This window comes from Jatropha curcas, chromosome 5 (genome assembly GCF_041381405.1).
Source record: "Jatropha curcas cultivar XTBG-Jc1 chromosome 5, XTBG_Jcur_1.0, whole genome shotgun sequence".
Taxonomy (NCBI): domain Eukaryota; kingdom Viridiplantae; phylum Streptophyta; class Magnoliopsida; order Malpighiales; family Euphorbiaceae; genus Jatropha; species Jatropha curcas.
Genome location: NC_143155.1, coordinates 1,274,515 through 1,289,292, shown reverse-complemented (window position 1 = coordinate 1,289,292; position 14,778 = coordinate 1,274,515). Strand labels below are relative to the sequence as shown.

Below are 14,778 nucleotides of genomic sequence, written 5' to 3'. Positions count from 1 at the left end.
TGTGGATCCCACATGTTGGAGGGACCCCACAACACAAGTATTGGTTTATTTCCGGGTGGCCCATGACCAGCTAGAGATTGGCCTTTTCTTGCATCTAGAGAGAGTATTTCTTCTTATTCCTTTTCTGATACTGACTCGATCCTTCTCGATGGTCGTTGAATCTCTCATAGCTTAGTTGCTAGCTAGTCATGAGTTTCAACTAATTCTGCTAAATGGGTTCTGAACACGTATTAATTTTTGTAATTTGCTTAAGATAAATGTTCAGCTTTTCATGAATGCTGATAAGCCAGATTTTTAGCTGACCAAATATGCAAAATTGTTATTGAGTAGCACAAATCTATAAAGTGCATATCAAAAAGAAATAGCAGAATGAATGTCAGAACTGAGAACATGTCTAATGTAATGAAATTTTTTAGTTCAATTTTTATTCTAAAACTTTTATTTTATTCGAATCCCATGTATCATTTAATTGTATTCTACTAAAGCATGTTTTTAGTTCTTGAAATTCAGATGCAATACTATTGCTTCATGAACAAGATCCAAAAGGCTAGATTAAGCTTTAGATTTTCTACTTGTCTCTCTGTTATTGATCCCAGAGGTTGCATCAAACGAATTCAATTAATGGGAAACAAGTAATTTTTTGATTGAAAAGGATAAAACTTACTTAGATCTGCTAATGTGGATCCACCTATGATCAAACCAATCTCTAAATTTTTTTTTTTTTTTTTTAAAGTTGCTCTCACTTTCTCTTTTTTTTTTTCCAGTAAGAAATATTGTTGTTTCAAAAACAATTTATTTTTCATTGGTTTGATTAATATAGTAGCTCATTACTAGGTTTAGTTACGCCAGTCTGGATTGAAAATTAAGATTCCTAAGCTCTAACATGTAGTCATAGACCTATTAATGGACTGGGCCTGTATTTTGAAAATACCAAAATTCCCAAAGGCCTGGCCTATCCTGCAGCCAAGCCTGCAAATAGGTTTGCCTTTTCTTTGTTTTTGACATTTGCAGCTTAGGATTCATGGCTTATTTTTATTACTACCATTGGACGTGTTACCTGGTGTAGATGTTTCCAGGGAAGTTAAGCCACTTGTCATTCTTCATTGACTTTTTCTACCTAACAGGATCAATGGTGTTCAAATTTTCATTTTGTTAACCAGTGGTGTTCAATGGTCATTTAATAAGTTTCTGACCCTAATTACTATTTAGCATCGTGCATGAACTTATTTAACCTGATTAGATGACTTGATTATAAGTTATATATAGTCAATATTTGAAAACAAAAAATTAAGCGAACTCTCGTGGAACTTCATGCAAATGAAAAGAACATCCCCTTTCACATTACGGGTTGAATAAAGTATCTTGTCCCCACCATCATCAACTAGTAATAATGACCAGTTGGTACCATCAATTCATTAACCTTTGAATTATAATACGTTTAATTTTATCAATTGATACCTTGAATTTACTTTTATTTGTCAATTTGGTCTCCATACAAAGCTCGTAATATATATATATATATATATATATATATATATATATATATATATATATATATATATATATATATATATAGCTTGTGAATGGTGATGATAAAATGGGAGTTGTGTTTATGTATAGAGAGTGGAAAAAGTTATTAAATTTTAATAATTTTAATTCTTAAAATGAATGTGTTTATGTATGTTTTATATTGTAAAATTATATACTTTCACTAAATATTAATTCTTAAATTTTAAATTCATTGGTTTAATTCAAAACTTGGATAAAAAAATGAACTTATATTTCATTTTACCAAACACAATTTCTTTTTATCATTCACATTTTCATTTTTTTCATAATTTTCGATGTGGAATCTATTGATGGACAAAATTAAAAATATTTGGTAAAATTAAAAAAAATCAAAATTGAGACTTTTTTATTATTAAGTTTGTATATTATAATAAATAAAGCAATCAATGGTTTAAACCATCAAATTCGTTATTTTTCACTTTTAAAATATTTCATATTTATCAACAAATGATTAGATTAATAGAAGTAATTACATTTCTATGCGAAGTTTATTTATAAGATCAAGTGATTTAAAATTTGAAATTATCGAAAGATTGCTCTAATCCAAAAGTGAGGATAAGAAATTTATTTCAAAAACTCCACAGTTAAGTCCACCATAAATAGCTAGACATACAGTACTCAGTTTTCATAACTCAATGGTCTATAAGAGCGTGTATTTCCCGCGCAGCGTGTGGAAAACGTTGACACATTAGCTTAAAAGCTAATGCTTTTTTCTTTTTTCTTTTTTTTTTTTTTTAAGGTACAACTAAGGATGAAAGTGTCCTTTTATCGAGCATAACGATGTGAGTCGGACTTTAATGAGTTCTAATATGCAACATCAGGTTATTCATACTCATTTTCTATTTTATTATTCGTGTTTGTTGAAAATTTATTTAAGTACTCGTATTTGAATTCATTCAAAATTTTATTGTACATACTCATTTCAAAATTCAGCTAAAATAATATTCATAAATTTTAAATTATTCAAATCCAAGATTATTTAAAATTTTATTAATGATGGTAAGATATAATGAGTACCATGACCAGATCTATTTAATATAGCGGGTGATGAATAACATGTATCAAAAGACTTATATATATGTACTCTAATTATCCGTATCTGACATGAATGGTAATTTGATTATCTGAATCTATTCTGAATCCACTTATAACTATCGTACTCTTATTAAATGGATTGAAATAGAGCAAACACCCTAAAATTCATGTCCACTTACATCTTGATCTTCCTTATGTGAATGAAGATTGTTTCAAAAACTCCACATTTAAAGTCCACCATAAATAATTAAATAGTACTCAGTATCATAGTTATTAAATTTGGCATGTCAATACAAAGAACCAATGAATCAGTTTCAAAATCGAGCCGATTTTTCTTTTGAACTATTTAAAAAAGAGAAATTATATTGAACCAATTAACTTATGGTTGAATTAGTCAATCCGTGAAACCCGATTAGACTGATTTTTTGATATTTTAAAATTATAATTATTTAATTAATATAATTATTAATATTTTTATGATCCACTAATTGAACTACTGACTTATTGATTAAACCAATGACTCGTTCACCCAATTCTTTAACGAGGTCAATATATGAGCTGGATTTAATAACACTGCTGAGTATCACAAGTCAATAGTCTATCGAGTGCATTTTCTCTGCAGCCTAAGGAAAAAACTATTTGTTTAATTATCCTAATTTATTCACTAATTCAGCTTTGATGTTATTCTTGCAAATTATTTTATCACCAAAAAGGACACTAAAGTTATCGTCCCCTAAATCACAATCGATTTACAATTTTTAATGCAATTTCAATATTTTCAAATAAAAATTATAATTATAATTCCTTAGTTACCTATTTATTGTTTTATATAAAATTTTTTTCATAAAATTTTAAGCACTACAAAAAAATTAGTATTTACCGAAAAAAATTTTTTTCGGCATTTAGTGATAAATTAACAATAAATTATCAATAAATTTAATTTTAAAATTAAAAAAATATCATTTAATATTAGTGACAAACTAGGATCAAATTACCTACAAAATTTATCTTCTCATATGTATATTTATTGAATATTAATGTCAATTTTATTTTGCAATTTATATAAAAAAGGGAACCTACAAAATGTAAAAAAGATAAGTGTTATAAAAAATTAAATTGATTGATGGGTAACTTTATATTGATGAAAATTTGGTTTTCAAATTATACATAAATTTTTATTATTTTAAATATGTTATTTATTATTTTTTTTTTTTCAAACCAGTTCATCTACAATGGCTTCCAAGGAGCAAATCTAAGTCTAAATGGGGCACCAAAAATCCATCCAAATGGTCTATTAGAACTAACAAACACTTCAAACCAACAAATTGGCCATGCTTTCTTTCCTTCCCATTTCATTTCGACAAGTCTTTGCCCAACAATTCTTTCTCATCTCTATCATTCTCTACAACCTTTGTGTTTGCTATAGTTCCTGAGTCGCATAATCGAGATGGCCATGGCTTAGCCTTCACTATCTCACCATCAGTAGTGTTTAAAGAAGCAATAGCAACTCAATATCTTGGACTTTTAACTCTACTACGATAGGCTTTGTAACGCCCCAAAATTTTCAAATCTTAAAATAATATTATTTTATCGGGTCATGAATGGTGCTGCAGAAAGGGGGATAATATTTTATTTAGATCCGAGAAAGATATTGAGTATGATTAACTATGAATGGGTAGTGATTTACCAGTCTATAAATAGTACCACCGGTCTGTGAATAGTACTACCGGTCCGGGAGTCGGTATTATTTTGGTCCGGAAAAATTACTATATATGTTTTATATTTTCTTTAATATTTTTGGAGTATGTATGCATGATTTTTATGGGTAGAAAGTAAGTAATGAATATTTTTGGAGAATTTAGATAATTAGTGAATAGTGAATTATGATGCTTTATTAATTAAGGAAATTTGAGGGATTATTTTTATGGAGTAATTTGAGAAATTTGTGGAGATAAATAATATTGTGAAAGAATTGAATTGGAGAATATTTTTAGCCATTAGATGAGTTTAATCTTAGCCATCCAATTATGGGGAAAAGACCAAAATACCCTTTGATCACTTTATAAGGTCAACTCCAATTATTGAGCAACCACTTTTTCTCTTCTTCTTCTTCTCTTCAACGCCACTTCCTCTTCTTCTTCTCTTCTTTGTTTTTCTTCACTTCTTACTTGTTAAATCCACCAAATTAAACCCACCCAACTTGATTTGTAATTAATCTTAAAGAATTAAGCTTGAGAAATGATTTGTGGTGATTATTTTCAAGAAATTTAGAGATTCTCTACTTAAGCCAAAGGTTGGGGAAACATCTACCATGGAGTCCAGGCAAATTTAGAGCTTAGAAAGCTTTAATTGAAGCTTGCTAAAGCTTATTTTTAAGGTTAGTGTTCATAAACACACTTACCTTACTTGAATTTTTGATTTTGTGCATTTATGCTATCATACATGTATTTTGGGATTTTGTATGAAATGATTGATTTGTTGAATTTTGGTTGCAATAACATGCTCTTGGGTGATGTTGATGAGTATTTAGTATGTGGTAGAAATCTCTACCTTGTATCTTTGTTGTTCATGTTCTTTTCATGGTTAAAGTAAACTGAATTTTGGAAAAAGTGTTATTGGGTAAGATTAAGGACTAGTTTTTGACCATTTCTATTTTCCATTTGTGTCTGAGTCCTTCATGAAAGTTTTAGGTCTACTTCTTAGCTTTCCAACCCATCCTCTTGGGTCTAATTGGGAGATATATAGCTCAACTTATGGCTGAAACACCCAAACTGACTCTGTTGTGTCGGGCCACATGCATCACTGAATGGAGTGCCAATTTTGACCACTATAATGACAAGATTATGTTCTGAGTTCTTCATGAGAGTTGTTGCCCTGTGTCTTGAGACTTCTCTGGTTTTGGATTGGTTTAATTTGAGTGTTTGGTGAAGTAGGAAGTTAATAAACATTGGACTTAGTTCTGCTGAATCGGGTCTGGACTGTTGGTCTGTGTTCGTAGCTTCTGTTTACCATCTTACACATTGAACTGGGCTGTGGTCCCTTCATAACAGTTGTAGCATTTTGTCTTAGCTTTCTAATGAATCTAATTTCGTTCAATTTGGAGACCTATAACTCAAGTGATGTCTTAAAAACACAGCAAAGGTCAAGGTTATTTTAATGCTGGAAATTTCCTATGCCTTGACTCATAGGTTTATTTGGATAAATGCATGTATGAATCATGTGTGATGAGGTTCTCTTGATTATTTGTATGTTTGAGGATTGATTTGACAAAAATAAGATATAAGGTTGAAAAGTGGTATTGTGGATATGTTTAAATGGATATAAATGAGAAAAATTGTTGGAAATCTTGGGATAAAGTGTGGAATTAGTTTAGATAATGCATGATGAGGATAGAAATGGATACCTTGGTGCATAAGAGTTATGTTAGTATGCTTGGTTGGAGAAGGAAATTCCTCCCCTTGGTTTCATTAAGAGGCCAAACCACTATAAGTATGACATAAGTATGATTATTTTGATAACTGTTATATGTTTAGAGTTTTAAAAAAAAAAATGAGTATTTAAGGTGTATGTGCTTTGAATTTTGCATAAGGAAAGTATGATAAATTTTATTATGATGTTAAGAAAGTTTTAAAAGAACAGGAATTGATGAGAAATTTTCTTATATTAAGTATATATATATATATATATATATATATATATATATATTTGAAATATTTCCTTTGAAGAATGTGGAAATTTTTGTAAGTTGTAAGTTGAGAAATTTGAAATGATGGGTCTTAAGTAATGAAGAGTTTTTGATTAAGAATTATTGCTTTTGTGAAAGAATGATTTTGATTTGGGCTCTACTATGCATGATTGAAACGTGGTATAATGAGATTGATTTTGTTATGTGAAGCTATGATCATATGCTAGGGTTATCAGCCCTTATAAATAGGCGGACGCGCTTATTTGTGTGATGGGGGTGGTGCTTTCATAGGCCACGGTGGTGCTTTCATAGGCCACGATTGTGTGATGGGGGTGGTGCTTTCATAGGCCACGGTGGTGCTTTCATAGGCCACGATCAAATATGCTTATGTTCATTCTGTATTATTACGAGCCTTAACTAAAGAATCAACATATTTGTATTTATAATCGTCTTATTGCTTTCAAAATATTTGAATTAAACGAATGAGATCATATCATGTTAGTCAACCTTACTTTGGAAATTAATGATATGAATTTTCAAAGCATGATATTCAGGTACATGTGTATTGGTATAATAAATGTGCAAGTAATGATTTAATAAATGTAAATGTAATTTGATATTTCTTTATGTTATTAATTAATAGTCTATTTGACATTTCTTTTGCTATAAATATACATGTATGTTGAAATTTAATGATTTTATGTCATTTGTGTTTTAAGTAAGTTGTCATCACAACTTTAGTAAGTATGTGAATTATGAGCACCACTGAGTTTTATACTCAGCGCGTTGATTTATCACGCGCAGGTTAAAGACTGTGGTTGCTGCTCGAAGACTAGAAGAGTAGCATCAGAGCAGAAGTGACTATTGTGGTAGTAGTAGATTGAGTTTTATGTACTTAAGAATTATAGCATGTATAAGTATTATATTTTCAGAGATTGTATTATTTGAATTATAACTTAATCATGTAATTAGCAATTATGTTGGTGTCTATATTCGGAGATAAGCATAAGATTCATTAAATGATTGAATATAAAATATTTCAAGAGAGTTGGTATGATTAGTTTATTAAGACTTGATATATATACTGAATGCAATTAATTGATGAATATTAAAATGCTATTGAGGATTTATATAGTTATGAAAATATAGAAGTGTTGTTGTGTTATGATGATTATTTGGAGATGTTGGGAGTTTGGAGTTTAATTGGGAGTGTTTTGTATTCACATGTTTGGCGAGCTCAGTTTTTAAAAAGGGAAAATTCTTATAGTATTTATGTAGGATTTGTCCCAATCTATTTTTCAAAAAAAAAAAAAAAAAAAAAAAAAAGATAAAAACGAAATGAAATGATTATCTAAAAAATATATATATATATATATTACTCGCTACACTTGTGAATACTCAATTACTTCTAATTCATAATCTTATTTAATGATTTGTATGTTAAGTTAAGACGGTGTCTCTGGCACCGAATGTGGCATCCGTAGTCGGGTCTCACAGGACTGGGCGGAGAGTGTTACAGGCTTACCTCCCAATCATTTACTTGCCATTGAGTTAGATACTGTTAAGAATCCTGAATTTGGAGATATCAATGACAATCATGTTGGAGTAGATGTTAACAATTTGACATCTATTGAATCAGCTCCGGTCACGTATTTTTCAGAAAATGAATCAGAAAATAAGAGCTTGGAACTCATTAGTGGGAACCCAATTCAAGCATGGATAGAATATAATCAAATGGAGAAGCTACTTAATGTAACAGTAGCTCCTCTAGAAAGTAGAAAGCGAGAAAAGCCTCTTTCATCGACAAGTATTGATCTTTCTTTAGTTTTCATGGATTCCATGTATGTTGGTTTCTCTGCATGACTGGTTCTGTTGCAAGTAACCATTATATATATTCTTGGGTGGAGCTTTAACAATATTGGGCAAGCACAAAGTCTTGATCTTTCAAAGCTGCCTTCACTTCCTCATGAAAGAAAATCAAAGGGTAATCTAGAACTGACAATTATGCTTCCATTGGCAATTGTAATTATTTTTCTGGTAACTATTTCTGCAGTTATTTATATGATAAGGAAGAAGAGATATGGAGAAATTCGTGAAGGTTGGGAACAACAATACGGTCCTCAAAGATTTTCTTACAAGGATCTTTATAAAGCAACTAAAGGTTTTAAAGACAAAGAGCTTCTTGGTTGTGGAGGTTTTGGAAGGGTTTATAAAGGAGCACTACCTTCATCTAATCTACAAATTGCTGTAAAGAAAATCTCACATAATTCAACACAGGGAATGAAGGAATTTGTAGCTGAAATTGCTAGCTTGGGAAGGCTAAGGCATAGGAATCTTGTTCATCTTTTAGGGTATTGCCGGCGAAAAGGAGAGCTTTTCTTGGTTTATGATCATATGCCTAATGGAAGTCTTGACAAGTTTTTATTTAGTAATGAAAAACCTAGTCTTGATTGGTTTCAACGATATCAAACCATTAAAGGAGTAGCACCTGCTCTTTTCTACCTTCATGAAAAATAGGAACAAGTTGTTTTACATAGAGATGTGAAAGCTAGCAATGTTTTATTAGATTCTGATCTTAATAGAAGGTTTGGCGATTTTAGACTTGCTAAATGTCAGAACTCAGAACATGTCTAATGTAATGAAATTTTTTAGTTCAATTTTTATTCTGAAACTTTTATTTTATTCGAATCCCATGTATTATTTAATTTTATTCTACTAAAGCATGTTTTTAGTTCTTGAAATTCAGATGCAATACCATTGCTTCATTAACAAGATCCAAAAGGCTAGATTAAGCTTTAGATTTTCTATTTGTCTCTCTGTTATTGATCCCAAAGGTTGCATCAAACAAATTCAATTAATGGGAAATAAGTAATTTTTTGATTGAAAAGGATAAAACTCGCTTAGATGTGATAATATGTATCTACCTATGATCAAATCAATCCCTAAAATTTTTTTTAGAATTTGCTCTCACTTTCTCTTTTTTTTTTTTTTTTCCAGTAAGAAAAATTGTTGTTTCAAAAACAATTTATTTTTCATTGGTTTGATCGATATTTTAGCTCATTACTAGGTTTAGTTAAGCCAGAATGGATTGAAAATTAAGATTCCTAAGCTCTAACATGTAGTCCTAGACCTATTAATGGACTGGGCCTGTATTTTGAAAATACAAAATTTCCCAAAGTCCTGGCCTATCCTGCAGCCAAGCCTGCAAATAGGTTTGCAGCTTAGGATTCATGGCTTATTTTTATTACTACCATTGGATGAGTTTCCTGGTGTAGATGTTTCCAGGGAAGTTACGCCACTTGCTATATATTATGTTATATATATAAAATTAAGGTCAAGTCAATGGGTTTCTAGAAGTCTTCCAATTGTTAGAGTCAAGCTCTCCATATTCCCTGAAAATTGGTGAAAATGAAAGAATCAATTAAATTTTGGACTGAAATAAAAATTATTATTTTCAATCATCTATTAAAACTCATTATCCTGTCATTAATTTGCGAAGGTGACATGCTTCTTCTTGTAATAGCAAATTAAGTTAAAATTGAAAGAAACAGGACTCCAAGAATATGCATATTCCCTGAAAATTGGTGAAAATGAAAGAATCAATTAAATTTTGGACTGAAATAAAAATTATTATTTTCAATCATCTATTAAAACTCATTATCCTGTCATTAATTTGCGAAGGTGACATGCTTCTACTTGTAATAGCAAATTAAGTTAAAATTGAAAGAAACAGGACTCCAGGAATATGCATATTCCCTGAAAATTGGTGAAATGAAAGAATCAATTAAATTTTGGACTGAAATAAAAATTATCATTTTCAATCATCTATTAAAACTCATTATCCTGTCATTAATTTGCGAAGGTGACATGCTTCTTCTTGTAATGTACAGTCAACTATGGGTGCCAATATAATGAAATATAATTGTTGTCCTGTTCAAGGGATCATTTATTAATTGTTTTATAGTTTTATAATGCAAGAATTTTTGTCCCCTTGATTAGAGAAATAGATTATTAGTTGTAGTCTATTTTCGTAAACTGCAATATGTAAAAAGAATAAAAATAGAAATCTTATTTCCTTTGACCTTGCACATGCTTTGAATAGTATTTGCTAAACCATCTAGATTTAGAACAGAAATATTTATATTCAAACACTTTATTATCTGCATTCAAAAATTCATAGAACAAGCATTTTGATTAAATTTGTTCAAGCCAACAACTAATTTTGTCTCTCAATGTTTTCTTTGTTTAAATTGTTTAATTTTCTACTCTATAGTTTTGTCTTCTTGAAACAGTTAGCCTTAGCAGCAAAAGAAGAAAATCAATTCATCTATCATGGCTTCAGTGAAACTGACCTGCATGCTAATGGGATTGCAAAAATTCAGCAGAATGGTCTGCTAGAGCTAACAAATCTTTCATATAAGAAAATCGGCCGCGCTTTCTTTCCATTCCCTCTAAAGTTCAATAATCATTCATCAGAGAATTCTCAGTCTCTTTCATTTTCCACCAATTTTGTGTTTGCCATTGTTCCTCAGTTGGCAAATCTTGGTGGCCATGGCTTTACCTTCACTATCTCTCCATCTATGGAGTTAACAGGAGGATGGCCGACAGAATACTTTGGACTATTTAATTCTGCAAGCATTGGCTTGTCCTCAAACCATATTTTTGCCGTTGAGTTTGATACTATAAAGACTCGAGAATTTCGAGACAGGGACAACAATCATATCGGTGTAGATGTGAATGGTTTAATATCAAATGTATCAGATTCAGCTGCCTATTATTCAGAGGAAGAAAGGCAAAATAAGACTTTAGAGCTAATAAGTGGAGATCCAATGCAGGTATGGATAGATTATGATGATGCAGAGAAGCTAATCAATGTTACTTTAGCTCCTATAAAAATCAAGAAACCAGAAAAGCCTCTCTTGTCAACAAATCTTGATCTTTCCTTAGTTTTCTTGGATTCTATGTATGTTGATTTTTCTTCTTCAACAGGATCAATGTCAAGCTACCATTATATTCTTGGATGGAGCTTTAACAGAAGTGGGCCAGCTCAAAATCTTGATATCTCAAAACTTCCTTTACTTCCCCCTAAAAGAAAATCAAGCAAAAGACCAGATTTAAGTATTGTAATCCCATTAATAACAGCAATTATTTTGCTGATAACAATAATCTTTGGAGCTGTTTATATCATATGGAGGAAGAAATATGAAGAATTGCGCGAAGATTGGGAACAAGAATATGGACCTCAAAGATTTTCTTACAGAGATCTCTATAAAGCTACTAAAGGGTTCAGAGAGAAGGAGTTGCTTGGTTTTGGGGGATTTGGACGAGTTTACAAAGGGGTATTGCCTTCTTCCAATACACAAGTTGCTGTCAAGAAAGTCTCACATGAGTCTCAACAGGGAATGAAAGAATTTGTAGCAGAAATTGTTACCATGGGGAAGCTAAGGCATAGGAACTTAGTGCAACTCTTAGGCTACTGTCGGCGAAAGGGAGAGTTGCTCTTGGTTTATGAGTATATGCCTAACGGAAGTCTTGATAAATTCTTATTTCACAATCACACACCAAATCTGAATTGGGTTCGCCGATATCAAGTCCTGAAAGGAGTTGCAGCAGCACTTGTTTACCTCCATGAAGAGTGGGAACAGGTTGTTCTACATAGAGATGTGAAAGCTTCAAATGTTATGTTAGACTCTGATCTTAATGGAAGGTTAGGGGATTTTGGACTTGCTAAGTTTTATGATCATGGGTCGATTCCTCAAACAACTTGTGTTGTTGGAACTGTAGGATACCTTGCACCAGAGGCTACAAGAACAGGAAAGGTAACTACAAGCAGCGATGTTTTTTCTTTTGGTATTCTTATGCTTGAAGTAGCCTGTGGAAGGAAGCCTCTAGAGCCAGAAAGACCACCTCAGGAGGTGATTTTGGCAGATTGGGTTCTTGAATACTGGAAAAGAGGGCAAATTCTTGGAACAAGTGATCCTAAATTGGAAGGTAAATATTTGGTGGAGGAAATGGAATTGGTTCTGAAGTTAAGCCTGCTCTGTGCTCACCCTATACCAGCAGCTAGGCCTATCATGAGGCAAGTGGTGCAATATCTAGATGGAAAGGCTAGCTTGCCAGAAATACAAATGGAAGCTTCTGGTCCTGGAATTGGTTCGGTCACAATTAGCCAACAAGTAGCTGGAGATTGCAGTTTGTCATTTCCTGAGTCTAATGATTATTCTACATTGTCTATCACTGAATCCATTCTAAGTTGTGGTCGATGAACGTGAAAATTTTGCTTAGTGTTTGCATCAAATGAATTAGGAATTCATTTCATTTGCAAAGAATGCCACTTGTAAATGAATCCTAATGTTTAGTAGTAGAATTTCATTGGCCAAGTCATCTAAGTTTTCTATAGTTCAAAATTGTAATCTTACTAGTTATAGTTCATTTGTAAATGTTGATTTAATAGGATTTGGTTCAAGCATGACTAGTTTCGTGGATAATGAGATAGAAATCCAAATAAGTTTTTCATTTGTTTTGATGAATCTTTGCTGCTAAATATCAGATCTTGATTAAGTTCACAAGAACCATATACAAGTTTGATCCCCAGCAAGCGCACTTTGCTGTAGAACCATAAACCTTTACGCTTTACGATCTAAAGAGGGATTACACGTCCTGATTATACAAAAAAACATAAATAAGACTGTCCAAATTATATTACAAACACTATAAAGCAAGAGGAATCAGGACAGCAGAATACTAATTTGAGTCACTCTAACAGGTTTATTTTCTGCACTATTGACCAATTTGCACCATTATTTAATATATATCACCAGTAATATAATTTCTTTTCTAAATTTGGTCAAGTCAAAGGATTCCCAAAATTTTTACTACTGGTTATTCTATTATTTATGCTTTGAATGGGAAAATGACTACATAGGATAAGCCAGTATTGCTTGAAACTGGATGACAGTGAAAGAAAAGTAGTTGATGAATTTTGGTATCAAACAAAGAAATATAGAAATATCATTTTCGATCACCCATCAAAATTTCTCATATTTGTCGTTCTTCATATTTGTCGTTCTTCAAAATTTCGCATACTGATGGTGATGAGCAGCCAGAGCAGTAAGAAAGCAAAGGGGAAAATATAATTATGTAGCTAGAAATTTGCCATGTAATTTACGGATAATTTTATTTTATTAATAGTGGAAAGTTAATTCAGATGATCAATATGCATGTATTATTGAAGAAATCAACTTCTGTTTTCTGATTGTATATAAATCATCAATTCCCATTTGTCGATCAATTCTTCTTGTTCTTACATTTGGCAAAAAATGCTTGGAAAAAGAAAGGAATAATTAACCACTTTGAACTCAATTTTAGTGGATATGGTGCTAACTCAAATTTAAATTTTAAGAGTATTTTATTTTGTGAACTATACAATGAACGTCTTTTTTTAAAATAGGAAGATTAATCAAACTATATTTAATTGACTCAAAATTAAATATTTTATTACCATGCATTTCCTAACGATAACATGATTTTTTCTTCCCCAATTAAGAATTGTATTACTTTTTTTCCCCTCAACCGTGTTTTGCTTTTTCTTAAGTAAAAATTGCTTTACTCCCTTTTTATTCCCCAAATCAGTATATATATATATATATATATATATATATATTTTAGAATTCTTTCGTTCATATTCAAGGACTATACATCTTGATTTAAATAAAAATATATATATATATATATATAAAGACATATTAATAACTATAAAAAAAAATTAGAAATTGGCTTTAATTTCTTCCAATGATAGAGCATTAGAATCATTTTAACTCGATGAAAGTGTACTCCGTTTGGTGGCTATTTTCGGCCACAAATCATCATATATGTTTTCGAACAAGACCAATTACTTGAACATTAGCAATAAATTCAAAACAAAAAATTTAAACTTCAAGACTGGCGGAATACCAACTCAATCCCATTAAAAGAATAATAAAATATATAAAGAGAGCAAAAAATTATAATAAAATAAAGTCAGTGGGTATCGTTTGGTTTGATTGGCTTTCTCATTTAGTTAACGAGCGAGAAATTTCAAATTTAAATTCTCTTAATCACATAAATTTTCACTGATTTAACAAGCGAAGGACTATATATTTCATGTTGCGTATTGATATTTTCTTGCTTTTTACTACTTCTAGTACTAGAAATTGATTACTTTGACATCACTAGTGACGGTAAAGGAACCATTATGAACAAGGAGGAATCAAAACTTTCTATCCTCTCCTGCGTCATAGAAAACATGTTATGTCAAAACTTTCTTATCTCCTCTATGAATGTCTTTATCTCATTTTGCATAAAGTGCACACATTTTACCGGTGGCTAAATCATTAAAAAAACTTTGAAATTTGTGGGTAGTTTTAAATCTAATTTTTTTCTCTTAATAATCTGAAGTTCAATTTTAGTTATAATAGCACCATAATTTTAAATTGTATCCAATTTAATGA

The 14,778-nt window shown here is 31.0% G+C and overlaps 3 pseudogenes; all 3 read left to right on the top strand.

The window, feature by feature from the left end:
- The first annotated feature begins 2,366 nt into the window (after positions 1-2,366).
- On the top strand, positions 2,367-8,331 carry LOC149495988 (L-type lectin-domain containing receptor kinase I.3 pseudogene; annotated as a pseudogene).
- A 19-nt stretch (positions 8,332-8,350) lies between these two features.
- LOC105644023 (L-type lectin-domain containing receptor kinase IV.2 pseudogene) lies at positions 8,351-8,806 on the top strand (annotated as a pseudogene).
- Positions 8,807-10,272: 1,466 nt separating this feature from the next.
- On the top strand, positions 10,273-12,789 carry LOC119369865 (L-type lectin-domain containing receptor kinase SIT2 pseudogene; annotated as a pseudogene).
- The last annotated feature ends 1,989 nt before the right edge of the window (positions 12,790-14,778 follow it).